Below are 10,019 nucleotides of genomic sequence, written 5' to 3'. Positions count from 1 at the left end.
GAATAGACTACTACTTTATCGCCTACAACAATACCACGTTGAATGCACCCAATCTCGTTCGATCTCGGAAGTTAAGCAATGTCGGGCTCGGTTAGTACTTGCATGGGTGACCGGCTGGGAATACCGAGTGTCGTAGGCTTCTCGTCGCCGTTTCATTCGATTTTGCTCTATTTTCCAACAACTGCGAAATACAAATAGCCGAATATACTACTACTTTATCGCCTACAACCATACCACGTTGAATGCACCCGATCTCGTTCAATCTCGGATGTTAAGCAATGTCGGGCTCGGTTAGTACTTGCATGGGTGACCGGCTGGGAATACCGAGTGTCGTAGGCTTTTTGTCGCCGTTTCATTCGATTTTGCTCTGTTTTCCAACAACTGCGAAATACAAATAGCCGAATAGACTACTACTTTATTGCCTACAACCATACCACGTTGAATGCACCCGATCTCGTTCGATCTCGGAAGTTAAGCAAGGTCGGGCTCGGTTAGCACTTGCATGGGTGACCGGCTGGGAATACCGAGTGTCGTAGGCTTTTCGTCGCCGTTTCATTTGATTTTGCTCTGTTTTCCAACAACTGCGAAATACAAATAGCCGAATAGACTACTACTTTATCGCCTACAACCATACCACGTTGAATGCACCCGATCTCGTTCGATCTCGGAAGTTAAGCAATGTCGGGCTCGGTTAGTAATTGCATGGGTGACCGGCTGGAATACCGAGTGTCGTAGGCTTTTCGTCGCCGTTTCGTTCGATTTTGCTCTGTTTTCCAACAACTGCGAAATACAAATAGCCGAATAGACTACTACTTTATCGCCTACAACCATACCACGTTGAATGCACCCGATCTCGTTCGATCTCGGAAGTTAAGCAATGTCGGGCTCGGTTAGTACTTGCATGGGTGACCGGCTGGGAATACCGAGTGTCGTAGGCTTTTTTTTCGTCGCCGTTCCATTCGTTTTTTCTCTTTTTTCCAACAACTGCGAAATACAAATTGCCGAATAGACTACTACTTTACCGCCTACAACCATACCACGTTGAATGCACCCGATCTCGTTCGATCTCGGAAGTTAAGCAATGTCGGGCTCGGTTAGTACTTGCATGGGTGACCGGCTGGGAATACCGAGTGTCGTAGGCTTTTCGTCGCCGCTTCATTCGATTTTGCTCTGTTTTCCAACAACTGCAAAATATAAATAGCCGAATAGACTACTACTTTATCGCCTACAACCATACCACGTTGAATGCACCCGATCTCGTTCGATCTCGGAAGTTAAGCAATGTCGGGCTCGGTTAGTACTTGCATGGGTGACCGCTGGGAATATCGAGTGTCGTAGGCTTTTCGTCGCCGTTTCATTCGATTTTGCTCTGTTTTCCAACAACTGCGAAATACAAATAGCCGAATAGACTACTACTTTATCGCCTACAACCATACCACGTTGAATGCACCCGATCTCGTTCGATCTCGGAAGTTAAGCAATGTCGGGCTCGGTTAGTACTTGCATGGGTGACCGGCTGCGAATACCGAGTGTCGTAGGCTTTTTGTCGCCGTTTCATTCGATTTTGCTCTGTTTTCCAACAACTGCGAAATACAAATAGCCGAATAGACTACTACTTTATTGCCTACAACCATACCACGTTGAATGCACCCGATCTCGTTCGATCTCGGAAGTTAAGCAAGGTCGGGCTCGGTTAGTACTTGCATGGGTGACCGGCTGGGAATACCGAGTGTCGTAGGCTTTTCGTCGCCGTTTCATTTGATTTTGCTCTGTTTTCCAACAACTGCGAAATACAAATAGCCGAATAGACTACTACTGTATCGCCTACAACCATACCACGTTGAATGCACCCGATCTCGTTCGATCTCCGAAGTTAAGCAATGTCGGGCTCGGTTAGTACTTGCATGGGTGACCGGCTGGAATACCGAGTGTCGTAGGCTTTTCGTCGCCGTTTCGTTCGATTTTGCTCTGTTTTCCAACAACTGCGAAATACAAATAGCCGAATAGACTACTGTTTAATCGCCTACAACCATACCACGTTGAATGCACCCGATCTCGTTCGATCTCGGAAGTTAAGCAATGTCGGGCTCGGTTAGTACTTGCATGGGTGACCGGCTGGGAATACCGAGTGTCGTAGGCTTTTTTTTCGTCGCCGTTCCATTCGTTTTTTCTCTTTTTTCCAACAACTGCGAAATACAAATTGCCGAATAGACTACTACTTTACCGCCTACAACCATACCACGTTGAATGCACCCGATCTCGTTCGATCTCGGAAGTTAAGCAATGTCGGGCTCGGTTAGTACTTGCATGGGTGACCGGCTGGGAATACCGAGTGTCGTAGGCTTTTCGTCGCCGCTTCATTCGATTTTGCTCTGTTTTCCAACAACTGCAAAATATAAATAGCCGAATAGACTACTACTTTATCGCCTACAACCATACCACGTTGAATGCACCCGATCTCGTTCGATCTCGGAAGTTAAGCAATGTCGGGCTCGGTTAGTACTTGCATGGGTGACCGGCTGGGAATATCGAGTGTCGTAGGCTTTTCGTCGCCGTTTCATTCGTTTTTTCTCTTTTTTCCAACAACTGCGAAATACAAATTGCCGAATAGACTACTACTTTACCGCCTACAACCATACCACGTTGAATGCACCCTATCTCGTTCGATCTCGGAAGTTAAGCAATGTCGGGCTCGGTTAGTACTTGCATGGGTGACCGGCTGGGAATACCGAGTGTCGTAGGCTTTTCGTCGCCGCTTCATTCGATTTTGCTCTGTTTTCCAACAACTGCAAAATATAAATAGCCGAATAGACTACTACTTTATCGCCTACAACCATACCACGTTGAATGCACCCGATCTCGTTCGATCTCGGAAGTTAAGCAATGTCGGGCTCGGTTAGTACTTGCATGGGTGACCGCTGGGAATATCGAGTGTCGTAGGCTTTTCGTCGCCGTTTCATTCGATTTTGCTCTGTTTTCCAACAACTGCGAAATACAAATAGCCGAATAGACTACTACTTTATCGCCTACAACCATACCACGTTGAATGCACCCGATCTCGTTCGATCTCGGAAGTTAAGCAATGTCGGGCTCGGTTAGTACTTGCATGGGTGACCGGCTGCGAATACCGAGTGTCGTAGGCTTTTTGTCGCCGTTTCATTCGATTTTGCTCTGTTTTCCAACAACTGCGAAATACAAATAGCCGAATAGACTACTACTTTATTGCCTACAACCATACCACGTTGAATGCACCCGATCTCGTTCGATCTCGGAAGTTAAGCAAGGTCGGGCTCGGTTAGTACTTGCATGAGTGACCGGCTGGGAATACCGAGTGTCGTAGGCTTTTCGTCGCCGTTTCATTTGATTTTGCTCTGTTTTCCAACAACTGCGAAATACAAATAGCCGAATAGACTACTACTTTATCGCCTACAACCATACCACGTTGAATGCACCCGATCTCGTTCGATCTCGGAAGTTAAGCAATGTCGGGCTCGGTTAGTACTTGCATGGGTGACCGGCTGGAATACCGAGTGTCGTAGGCTTTTCGTCGCCGTTTCGTTCGATTTTGCTCTGTTTTCCAACAACTGCGAAATACAAATAGCCGAATAGACTACTGTTTAATCGCCTACAACCATACCACGTTGAATGCACCCGATCTCGTTCGATCTCGGAAGTTAAGCAATGTCGGGCTCGGTTAGTACTTGCATGGGTGACCGGCTGGGAATACCGAGTGTCGTAGGCTTTTTTTTCGTCGCCGTTCCATTCGTTTTTTCTCTTTTTTCCAACAACTGCGAAATACAAATTGCCGAATAGACTACTACTTTACCGCCTACAACCATACCACGTTGAATGCACCCGATCTCGTTCGATCTCGGAAGTTAAGCAATGTCGGGCTCGGTTAGTACTTGCATGGGTGACCGGCTGGGAATACCGAGTGTCGTAGGCTTTTCGTCGCCGCTTCATTCGATTTTGCTCTGTTTTCCAACAACTGCAAAATATAAATAGCCGAATAGACTACTACTTTATCGCCTACAACCATACCACGTTGAATGCACCCGATCTCGTTCGATCTCGGAAGTTAAGCAATGTCGGGCTCGGTTAGTACTTGCATGGGTGACCGGCTGGGAATATCGAGTGTCGTAGGCTTTTCGTCGCCGTTTCATTCGATTTTGCTCTGTTTTCCAACAACTGCGAAATACAAATACCCGAATAGACTACTACTTTATTGCCTACAACCATACCACGTTGAATGCACCCGATCTCGTTCGATCTCGGAAGTTAAGCAATGTCGGGCTCGGTTAGTACTTGCATGGGTGACCGGCTGCGAATACCGAGTGTCGTAGGCTTTTCGTCGCCGTTTCATTCGATTTTGCTCTGTTTTCCAACAACTGCAAAATACAAATAGCCGAATAGACTACTACTTTATCGCCTACAACCATACCACGTTGAATGCACCCGATCTCGTTCGATCTCGGAAGTTAAGCAATGTCGGGCTCGGTTAGTACTTGCATGGGTGACCGGCTGGGAATACCGAGTGTCGTAGGCTTTTTGTCGCCGTTTCATTCGATTTTGCTCTGTTTTCCAACAACTGCGAAATACAAATAGCCGAATAGACTACTACTTTATCGCCTACAACCATACCACGTTGAATGCACCCGATCTCGTTCGATCTCGGAAGTTAAGCAATGTCGGGCTCGGTTAGTACTTGCATGGGTGACCGGCTGGGAATACCGAGTGTCGTAGGCTTCTCGTCGCCGTTTCATTCGATTTTGCTCTATTTTCCAACAACTGCGAAATACAAATAGCCGAATAGACTACTACTTTATCGCCTACAACCATACCACGTTGAATGCACCCGATCTCGTTCAATCTCGGAAGTTAAGCAATGTCGGGCTCGGTTAGTACTTGCATGGGTGACCGGCTGGGAATACCGAGTGTCGTAGGCTTTTTGTCGCCGTTTCATTCGATTTTGCTCTGTTTTCCAACAACTGCGAAATACAAATAGCCGAATAGACTACTACTTTATCGCCTACAACCATACCACGTTGAATGCACCCGTTATCGTTCGATCTCGGAAGTTAAGCAATGTCGGGCTCGGTTAGTACTTGCATGGGTGACCGGCTGGGAATACCGAGTGTCGTAGGCTTTTCGTCGCCGTTTCATTCGATTTTGCTCCGTTTTTCAACAACTGCGAAATACAAATAGCCGAATAGACTACTACTTTATCGCCTACAACCATACCACGTTGAATGCACCCGATCTCGTTCAATCTCGGAAGTTAAGCAATGTCGGGCTCGGTTAGTACTTGCATGGGTGACCGGCTGGGAATACCGAGTGTCGTAGGCTTTTTGTCGCCGTTTCATTCGATTTTGCTCTGTTTTCCAACAACTGCGAAATTCAAATAGCCGAATAGACTACTACTTTATTGCCTACAACCATACCACGTTGAATGCACCCGATCTCGTTCGATCTCGGAAGTTAAGCAATGTCGGGCTCGGTTAGTACTTGCATGGGTGACCGGCTGGGAATACCGAGTGTCGTAGGCTTTTCGTCGCCGTTTCATTTGATTTTGCTCTGTTTTCCAACAACTGCGAAATACAAATAGCCGAATAGACTACTACTTTATCGCCTACAACCATACCACGTTGAATGCACCCGATCTCGTTCGATCTCGGAAGTTAAGCAATGTCGGGCTCGGTTAGTAATTGCATGGGTGACCGGCTGGAATACCGAGTGTCGTAGGCTTTTCGTCGCCGTTTCGTTCGATTTTGCTCTGTTTTCCAACAACTGCGAAATACAAATAGCCGAATAGACTACTGTTTAATCGCCTACAACCATACCACGTTGAATGCACCCGATCTCGTTCGATCTCGGAAGTTAAGCAATGTCGGGCTCGGTTAGTACTTGCATGGGTGACCGGCTGGGAATACCGAGTGTCGTAGGCTTTTTTTTCGTCGCCGTTCCATTCGTTTTTTCTCTTTTTTCCAACAACTGCGAAATACAAATTGCCGAATAGACTACTACTTTACCGCCTACAACCATACCACGTTGAATGCACCCGATCTCGTTCGATCTCGGAAGTTAAGCAATGTCGGGCTCGGTTAGTACTTGCATGGGTGACCGGCTGGGAATACCGAGTGTCGTAGGCTTTTCGTCGCCGCTTCATTCGATTTTGCTCTGTTTTCCAACAACTGCAAAATATAAATAGCCGAATAGACTACTACTTTATCGCCTACAACCATACCACGTTGAATGCACCCGATCTCGTTCGATCTCGGAAGTTAAGCAATGTCGGGCTCGGTTAGTACTTGCATGGGTGACCGCTGGGAATATCGAGTGTCGTAGGCTTTTCGTCGCCGTTTCATTCGATTTTGCTCTGTTTTCCAACAACTGCGAAATACAAATAGCCGAATAGACTACTACTTTATCGCCTACAACCATACCACGTTGAATGCACCCGATCTCGTTCGATCTCGGAAGTTAAGCAATGTCGGGCTCGGTTAGTACTTGCATGGGTGACCGGCTGCGAATACCGAGTGTCGTAGGCTTTTTGTCGCCGTTTCATTCGATTTTGCTCTGTTTTCCAACAACTGCGAAATACAAATAGCCGAATAGACTACTACTTTATTGCCTACAACCATACCACGTTGAATGCACCCGATCTCGTTCGATCTCGGAAGTTAAGCAAGGTCGGGCTCGGTTAGTACTTGCATGGGTGACCGGCTGGGAATACCGAGTGTCGTAGGCTTTTCGTCGCCGTTTCATTTGATTTTGCTCTGTTTTCCAACAACTGCGAAATACAAATAGCCGAATAGACTACTACTTTATCGCCTACAACCATACCACGTTGAATGCACCCGATCTCGTTCGATCTCGGAAGTTAAGCAATGTCGGGCTCGGTTAGTAATTGCATGGGTGACCGGCTGGAATACCGAGTGTCGTAGGCTTTTCGTCGCCGTTTCGTTCGATTTTGCTCTGTTTTCCAACAACTGCGAAATACAAATAGCCGAATAGACTACTGTTTAATCGCCTACAACCATACCACGTTGAATGCACCCGATCTCGTTCGATCTCGGAAGTTAAGCAATGTCGGGCTCGGTTAGTACTTGCATGGGTGACCGGCTGGGAATACCGAGTGTCGTAGGCTTTTTTTTCGTCGCCGTTCCATTCGTTTTTTCTCTTTTTTCCAACAACTGCGAAATACAAATTGCCGAATAGACTACTACTTTACCGCCTACAACCATACCACGTTGAATGCACCCGATCTCGTTCGATCTCGGAAGTTAAGCAATGTCGGGCTCGGTTAGTACTTGCATGGGTGACCGGCTGGGAATACCGAGTGTCGTAGGCTTTTCGTCGCCGCTTCATTCGATTTTGCTCTGTTTTCCAACAACTGCAAAATATAAATAGCCGAATAGACTACTACTTTATCGCCTACAACCATACCACGTTGAATGCACCCGATCTCGTTCGATCTCGGAAGTTAAGCAATGTCGGGCTCGGTTAGTACTTGCATGGGTGACCGCTGGGAATATCGAGTTTCGTAGGCTTTTCGTCGCCGTTTCATTCGATTTTGCTCTGTTTTCCAACAACTGCGAAATACAAATAGCCGAATAGACTACTACTTTATCGCCTACAACCATACCACGTTGAATGCACCCGATCTCGTTCGATCTCGGAAGTTAAGCAATGTCGGGCTCGGTTAGTACTTGCATGGGTGACCGGCTGCGAATACCGAGTGTCGTAGGCTTTTTGTCGCCGTTTCATTCGATTTTGCTCTGTTTTCCAACAACTGCGAAATACAAATAGCCGAATAGACTACTACTTTATTGCCTACAACCATACCACGTTGAATGCACCCGATCTCGTTCGATCTCGGAAGTTAAGCAAGGTCGGGCTCGGTTAGTACTTGCATGGGTGACCGGCTGGGAATACCGAGTGTCGTAGGCTTTTCGTCGCCGTTTCATTTGATTTTGCTCTGTTTTCCAACAACTGCGAAATACAAATAGCCGAATAGACTACTACTTTATCGCCTACAACCATACCACGTTGAATGCACCCGATCTCGTTCGATCTCGGAAGTTAAGCAATGTCGGGCTCGGTTAGTACTTGCATGGGTGACCGGCTGGAATACCGAGTGTCGTAGGCTTTTCGTCGCCGTTTCGTTCGATTTTGCTCTGTTTTCCAACAACTGCGAAATACAAATAGCCGAATAGACTACTGTTTAATCGCCTACAACCATACCACGTTGAATGCACCCGATCTCGTTCGATCTCGGAAGTTAAGCAATGTCGGGCTCGGTTAGTACTTGCATGGGTGACCGGCTGGGAATACCGAGTGTCGTAGGCTTTTTTTTCGTCGCCGTTCCATTCGTTTTTTCTCTTTTTTCCAACAACTGCGAAATACAAATTGCCGAATAGACTACTACTTTACCGCCTACAACCATACCACGTTGAATGCACCCGATCTCGTTCGATCTCGGAAGTTAAGCAATGTCGGGCTCGGTTAGTACTTGCATGGGTGACCGGCTGGGAATACCGAGTGTCGTAGGCTTTTCGTCGCCGCTTCATTCGATTTTGCTCTGTTTTCCAACAACTGCAAAATATAAATAGCCGAATAGACTACTACTTTATCGCCTACAACCATACCACGTTGAATGCACCCGATCTCGTTCGATCTCGGAAGTTAAGCAATGTCGGGCTCGGTTAGTACTTGCATGGGTGACCGGCTGGGAATATCGAGTGTCGTAGGCTTTTCGTCGCCGTTTCATTCGTTTTTTCTCTTTTTTCCAACAACTGCGAAATACAAATTGCCGAATAGACTACTACTTTACCGCCTACAACCATACCACGTTGAATGCACCCTATCTCGTTCGATCTCGGAAGTTAAGCAATGTCGGGCTCGGTTAGTACTTGCATGGGTGACCGGCTGGGAATACCGAGTGTCGTAGGCTTTTCGTCGCCGCTTCATTCGATTTTGCTCTGTTTTCCAACAACTGCAAAATATAAATAGCCGAATAGACTACTACTTTATCGCCTACGACCATACCACGTTGAATGCACCCGATCTCGTTCGATCTCGGAAGTTAAGCAATGTCGGGCTCGGTTAGTACTTGCATGGGTGACCGCTGGGAATATCGAGTGTCGTAGGCTTTTCGTCGCCGTTTCATTCGATTTTGCTCTGTTTTCCAACAACTGCGAAATACAAATAGCCGAATAGACTACTACTTTATTGCCTACAACCATACCACGTTGAATGCACCCGATCTCGTTCGATCTCGGAAGTTAAGCAATGTCGGGCTCGGTTAGTACTTGCATGGGTGACCGGCTGCGAATACCGAGTGTCGTAGGCTTTTTGTCGCCGTTTCATTCGATTTTGCTCTGTTTTCCAACAACTGCGAAATACAAATAGCCGAATAGACTACTACTTTATTGCCTACAACCATACCACGTTGAATGCACCCGATCTCGTTCGATCTCGGAAGTTAAGCAAGGTCGGGCTCGGTTAGTACTTGCATGAGTGACCGGCTGGGAATACCGAGTGTCGTAGGCTTTTCGTCGCCGTTTTATTTGATTTTGCTCTGTTTTCCAACAACTGCGAAATACAAATAGCCGAATAGACTACTACTTTATCGCCTACAACCATACCACGTTGAATGCACCCGATCTCGTTCGATCTCCGAAGTTAAGCAATGTCGGGCTCGGTTAGTACTTGCATGGGTGACCGGCTGGAATACCGAGTGTCGTAGGCTTTTCGTCGCCGTTTCGTTCGATTTTGCTCTGTTTTCCAACAACTGCGAAATACAAATAGCCGAATAGACTACTGTTTAATCGCCTACAACCATACCACGTTGAATGCACCCGATCTCGTTCGATCTCGGAAGTTAAGCAATGTCGGGCTCGGTTAGTACTTGCATGGGTGACCGGCTGGGAATACCGAGTGTCGTAGGCTTTTTTTTCGTCGCCGTTCCATTCGTTTTTTCTCTTTTTTCCAACAACTGCGAAATACAAATTGCCGAA

General features: G+C 46.9%; 43 non-coding genes and 7 pseudogenes across 43 annotated transcripts; all 50 read left to right on the top strand.

Annotated features, from left to right (window-relative positions):
* The first annotated feature begins 20 nt into the window (after positions 1–20).
* On the top strand, positions 21–139 carry LOC144417142 (5S ribosomal RNA). The gene has a single exon (XR_013473035.1). It is a non-coding gene; the product is annotated as a 5S ribosomal RNA (ribosomal RNA).
* An 81-nt stretch (positions 140–220) lies between these two features.
* Positions 221–339, top strand: LOC144417408 (5S ribosomal RNA). The gene has a single exon (XR_013473301.1). It is a non-coding gene; the product is annotated as a 5S ribosomal RNA (ribosomal RNA).
* An 81-nt stretch (positions 340–420) lies between these two features.
* LOC144417073 (5S ribosomal RNA) lies at positions 421–539 on the top strand. Its single transcript, XR_013472966.1, has one exon. It is a non-coding gene; the product is annotated as a 5S ribosomal RNA (ribosomal RNA).
* An 81-nt stretch (positions 540–620) lies between these two features.
* LOC144417702 (5S ribosomal RNA) lies at positions 621–738 on the top strand (annotated as a pseudogene).
* Positions 739–819: 81 nt separating this feature from the next.
* LOC144414232 (5S ribosomal RNA) lies at positions 820–938 on the top strand. The gene has a single exon (XR_013470123.1). It is a non-coding gene; the product is annotated as a 5S ribosomal RNA (ribosomal RNA).
* Positions 939–1,023: 85 nt separating this feature from the next.
* LOC144414231 (5S ribosomal RNA) lies at positions 1,024–1,142 on the top strand. Its single transcript, XR_013470122.1, has one exon. It is a non-coding gene; the product is annotated as a 5S ribosomal RNA (ribosomal RNA).
* Positions 1,143–1,223: 81 nt separating this feature from the next.
* Positions 1,224–1,341, top strand: LOC144416715 (5S ribosomal RNA). Its single transcript, XR_013472608.1, has one exon. It is a non-coding gene; the product is annotated as a 5S ribosomal RNA (ribosomal RNA).
* Positions 1,342–1,422: 81 nt separating this feature from the next.
* LOC144415000 (5S ribosomal RNA) lies at positions 1,423–1,541 on the top strand. The gene has a single exon (XR_013470892.1). It is a non-coding gene; the product is annotated as a 5S ribosomal RNA (ribosomal RNA).
* Positions 1,542–1,622: 81 nt separating this feature from the next.
* Positions 1,623–1,741, top strand: LOC144414586 (5S ribosomal RNA). Its single transcript, XR_013470476.1, has one exon. It is a non-coding gene; the product is annotated as a 5S ribosomal RNA (ribosomal RNA).
* Positions 1,742–1,822: 81 nt separating this feature from the next.
* LOC144418218 (5S ribosomal RNA) lies at positions 1,823–1,940 on the top strand (annotated as a pseudogene).
* Positions 1,941–2,021: 81 nt separating this feature from the next.
* On the top strand, positions 2,022–2,140 carry LOC144414230 (5S ribosomal RNA). The gene has a single exon (XR_013470121.1). It is a non-coding gene; the product is annotated as a 5S ribosomal RNA (ribosomal RNA).
* Positions 2,141–2,225: 85 nt separating this feature from the next.
* LOC144414228 (5S ribosomal RNA) lies at positions 2,226–2,344 on the top strand. Its single transcript, XR_013470119.1, has one exon. It is a non-coding gene; the product is annotated as a 5S ribosomal RNA (ribosomal RNA).
* Positions 2,345–2,425: 81 nt separating this feature from the next.
* LOC144414749 (5S ribosomal RNA) lies at positions 2,426–2,544 on the top strand. Its single transcript, XR_013470639.1, has one exon. It is a non-coding gene; the product is annotated as a 5S ribosomal RNA (ribosomal RNA).
* Positions 2,545–2,625: 81 nt separating this feature from the next.
* Positions 2,626–2,744, top strand: LOC144416903 (5S ribosomal RNA). Its single transcript, XR_013472796.1, has one exon. It is a non-coding gene; the product is annotated as a 5S ribosomal RNA (ribosomal RNA).
* Positions 2,745–2,825: 81 nt separating this feature from the next.
* LOC144416714 (5S ribosomal RNA) lies at positions 2,826–2,943 on the top strand. Its single transcript, XR_013472607.1, has one exon. It is a non-coding gene; the product is annotated as a 5S ribosomal RNA (ribosomal RNA).
* Positions 2,944–3,024: 81 nt separating this feature from the next.
* On the top strand, positions 3,025–3,143 carry LOC144414999 (5S ribosomal RNA). The gene has a single exon (XR_013470891.1). It is a non-coding gene; the product is annotated as a 5S ribosomal RNA (ribosomal RNA).
* An 81-nt stretch (positions 3,144–3,224) lies between these two features.
* Positions 3,225–3,343, top strand: LOC144416805 (5S ribosomal RNA). Its single transcript, XR_013472698.1, has one exon. It is a non-coding gene; the product is annotated as a 5S ribosomal RNA (ribosomal RNA).
* An 81-nt stretch (positions 3,344–3,424) lies between these two features.
* On the top strand, positions 3,425–3,542 carry LOC144417168 (5S ribosomal RNA). Its single transcript, XR_013473060.1, has one exon. It is a non-coding gene; the product is annotated as a 5S ribosomal RNA (ribosomal RNA).
* An 81-nt stretch (positions 3,543–3,623) lies between these two features.
* LOC144414227 (5S ribosomal RNA) lies at positions 3,624–3,742 on the top strand. The gene has a single exon (XR_013470118.1). It is a non-coding gene; the product is annotated as a 5S ribosomal RNA (ribosomal RNA).
* Positions 3,743–3,827: 85 nt separating this feature from the next.
* Positions 3,828–3,946, top strand: LOC144414226 (5S ribosomal RNA). Its single transcript, XR_013470117.1, has one exon. It is a non-coding gene; the product is annotated as a 5S ribosomal RNA (ribosomal RNA).
* Positions 3,947–4,027: 81 nt separating this feature from the next.
* On the top strand, positions 4,028–4,146 carry LOC144414748 (5S ribosomal RNA). Its single transcript, XR_013470638.1, has one exon. It is a non-coding gene; the product is annotated as a 5S ribosomal RNA (ribosomal RNA).
* Positions 4,147–4,227: 81 nt separating this feature from the next.
* On the top strand, positions 4,228–4,346 carry LOC144414998 (5S ribosomal RNA). Its single transcript, XR_013470890.1, has one exon. It is a non-coding gene; the product is annotated as a 5S ribosomal RNA (ribosomal RNA).
* Positions 4,347–4,427: 81 nt separating this feature from the next.
* On the top strand, positions 4,428–4,546 carry LOC144414225 (5S ribosomal RNA). The gene has a single exon (XR_013470116.1). It is a non-coding gene; the product is annotated as a 5S ribosomal RNA (ribosomal RNA).
* Positions 4,547–4,627: 81 nt separating this feature from the next.
* On the top strand, positions 4,628–4,746 carry LOC144414224 (5S ribosomal RNA). Its single transcript, XR_013470115.1, has one exon. It is a non-coding gene; the product is annotated as a 5S ribosomal RNA (ribosomal RNA).
* Positions 4,747–4,827: 81 nt separating this feature from the next.
* Positions 4,828–4,946, top strand: LOC144416301 (5S ribosomal RNA). The gene has a single exon (XR_013472194.1). It is a non-coding gene; the product is annotated as a 5S ribosomal RNA (ribosomal RNA).
* An 81-nt stretch (positions 4,947–5,027) lies between these two features.
* LOC144417959 (5S ribosomal RNA) lies at positions 5,028–5,146 on the top strand (annotated as a pseudogene).
* An 81-nt stretch (positions 5,147–5,227) lies between these two features.
* Positions 5,228–5,346, top strand: LOC144416300 (5S ribosomal RNA). The gene has a single exon (XR_013472193.1). It is a non-coding gene; the product is annotated as a 5S ribosomal RNA (ribosomal RNA).
* An 81-nt stretch (positions 5,347–5,427) lies between these two features.
* Positions 5,428–5,546, top strand: LOC144414223 (5S ribosomal RNA). Its single transcript, XR_013470114.1, has one exon. It is a non-coding gene; the product is annotated as a 5S ribosomal RNA (ribosomal RNA).
* Positions 5,547–5,627: 81 nt separating this feature from the next.
* On the top strand, positions 5,628–5,745 carry LOC144417701 (5S ribosomal RNA; annotated as a pseudogene).
* An 81-nt stretch (positions 5,746–5,826) lies between these two features.
* LOC144414222 (5S ribosomal RNA) lies at positions 5,827–5,945 on the top strand. The gene has a single exon (XR_013470113.1). It is a non-coding gene; the product is annotated as a 5S ribosomal RNA (ribosomal RNA).
* Positions 5,946–6,030: 85 nt separating this feature from the next.
* On the top strand, positions 6,031–6,149 carry LOC144414221 (5S ribosomal RNA). The gene has a single exon (XR_013470112.1). It is a non-coding gene; the product is annotated as a 5S ribosomal RNA (ribosomal RNA).
* An 81-nt stretch (positions 6,150–6,230) lies between these two features.
* LOC144416713 (5S ribosomal RNA) lies at positions 6,231–6,348 on the top strand. Its single transcript, XR_013472606.1, has one exon. It is a non-coding gene; the product is annotated as a 5S ribosomal RNA (ribosomal RNA).
* An 81-nt stretch (positions 6,349–6,429) lies between these two features.
* On the top strand, positions 6,430–6,548 carry LOC144414997 (5S ribosomal RNA). The gene has a single exon (XR_013470889.1). It is a non-coding gene; the product is annotated as a 5S ribosomal RNA (ribosomal RNA).
* An 81-nt stretch (positions 6,549–6,629) lies between these two features.
* Positions 6,630–6,748, top strand: LOC144414585 (5S ribosomal RNA). Its single transcript, XR_013470475.1, has one exon. It is a non-coding gene; the product is annotated as a 5S ribosomal RNA (ribosomal RNA).
* Positions 6,749–6,829: 81 nt separating this feature from the next.
* LOC144417700 (5S ribosomal RNA) lies at positions 6,830–6,947 on the top strand (annotated as a pseudogene).
* Positions 6,948–7,028: 81 nt separating this feature from the next.
* Positions 7,029–7,147, top strand: LOC144414220 (5S ribosomal RNA). Its single transcript, XR_013470111.1, has one exon. It is a non-coding gene; the product is annotated as a 5S ribosomal RNA (ribosomal RNA).
* Positions 7,148–7,232: 85 nt separating this feature from the next.
* LOC144414219 (5S ribosomal RNA) lies at positions 7,233–7,351 on the top strand. The gene has a single exon (XR_013470110.1). It is a non-coding gene; the product is annotated as a 5S ribosomal RNA (ribosomal RNA).
* An 81-nt stretch (positions 7,352–7,432) lies between these two features.
* On the top strand, positions 7,433–7,550 carry LOC144417785 (5S ribosomal RNA; annotated as a pseudogene).
* An 81-nt stretch (positions 7,551–7,631) lies between these two features.
* LOC144414996 (5S ribosomal RNA) lies at positions 7,632–7,750 on the top strand. Its single transcript, XR_013470888.1, has one exon. It is a non-coding gene; the product is annotated as a 5S ribosomal RNA (ribosomal RNA).
* Positions 7,751–7,831: 81 nt separating this feature from the next.
* LOC144414584 (5S ribosomal RNA) lies at positions 7,832–7,950 on the top strand. The gene has a single exon (XR_013470474.1). It is a non-coding gene; the product is annotated as a 5S ribosomal RNA (ribosomal RNA).
* Positions 7,951–8,031: 81 nt separating this feature from the next.
* Positions 8,032–8,149, top strand: LOC144417167 (5S ribosomal RNA). The gene has a single exon (XR_013473059.1). It is a non-coding gene; the product is annotated as a 5S ribosomal RNA (ribosomal RNA).
* Positions 8,150–8,230: 81 nt separating this feature from the next.
* On the top strand, positions 8,231–8,349 carry LOC144414217 (5S ribosomal RNA). Its single transcript, XR_013470108.1, has one exon. It is a non-coding gene; the product is annotated as a 5S ribosomal RNA (ribosomal RNA).
* Positions 8,350–8,434: 85 nt separating this feature from the next.
* Positions 8,435–8,553, top strand: LOC144414216 (5S ribosomal RNA). The gene has a single exon (XR_013470107.1). It is a non-coding gene; the product is annotated as a 5S ribosomal RNA (ribosomal RNA).
* Positions 8,554–8,634: 81 nt separating this feature from the next.
* LOC144414747 (5S ribosomal RNA) lies at positions 8,635–8,753 on the top strand. The gene has a single exon (XR_013470637.1). It is a non-coding gene; the product is annotated as a 5S ribosomal RNA (ribosomal RNA).
* Positions 8,754–8,834: 81 nt separating this feature from the next.
* On the top strand, positions 8,835–8,953 carry LOC144416902 (5S ribosomal RNA). The gene has a single exon (XR_013472795.1). It is a non-coding gene; the product is annotated as a 5S ribosomal RNA (ribosomal RNA).
* Positions 8,954–9,034: 81 nt separating this feature from the next.
* Positions 9,035–9,152, top strand: LOC144414641 (5S ribosomal RNA). The gene has a single exon (XR_013470530.1). It is a non-coding gene; the product is annotated as a 5S ribosomal RNA (ribosomal RNA).
* An 81-nt stretch (positions 9,153–9,233) lies between these two features.
* LOC144414995 (5S ribosomal RNA) lies at positions 9,234–9,352 on the top strand. The gene has a single exon (XR_013470887.1). It is a non-coding gene; the product is annotated as a 5S ribosomal RNA (ribosomal RNA).
* An 81-nt stretch (positions 9,353–9,433) lies between these two features.
* On the top strand, positions 9,434–9,552 carry LOC144416804 (5S ribosomal RNA). The gene has a single exon (XR_013472697.1). It is a non-coding gene; the product is annotated as a 5S ribosomal RNA (ribosomal RNA).
* An 81-nt stretch (positions 9,553–9,633) lies between these two features.
* On the top strand, positions 9,634–9,751 carry LOC144418217 (5S ribosomal RNA; annotated as a pseudogene).
* An 81-nt stretch (positions 9,752–9,832) lies between these two features.
* Positions 9,833–9,951, top strand: LOC144414215 (5S ribosomal RNA). The gene has a single exon (XR_013470106.1). It is a non-coding gene; the product is annotated as a 5S ribosomal RNA (ribosomal RNA).
* Positions 9,952–10,019: the final 68 nt, after the last annotated feature.

Source organism: Styela clava, chromosome 15 (assembly GCF_964204865.1).
Source record: "Styela clava chromosome 15, kaStyClav1.hap1.2, whole genome shotgun sequence".
NCBI lineage: Eukaryota > Metazoa > Chordata > Ascidiacea > Stolidobranchia > Styelidae > Styela > Styela clava.
Note: the sequence above shows the minus strand (reverse complement) of the source record. Positions and strands in the feature narration are given on the sequence as shown.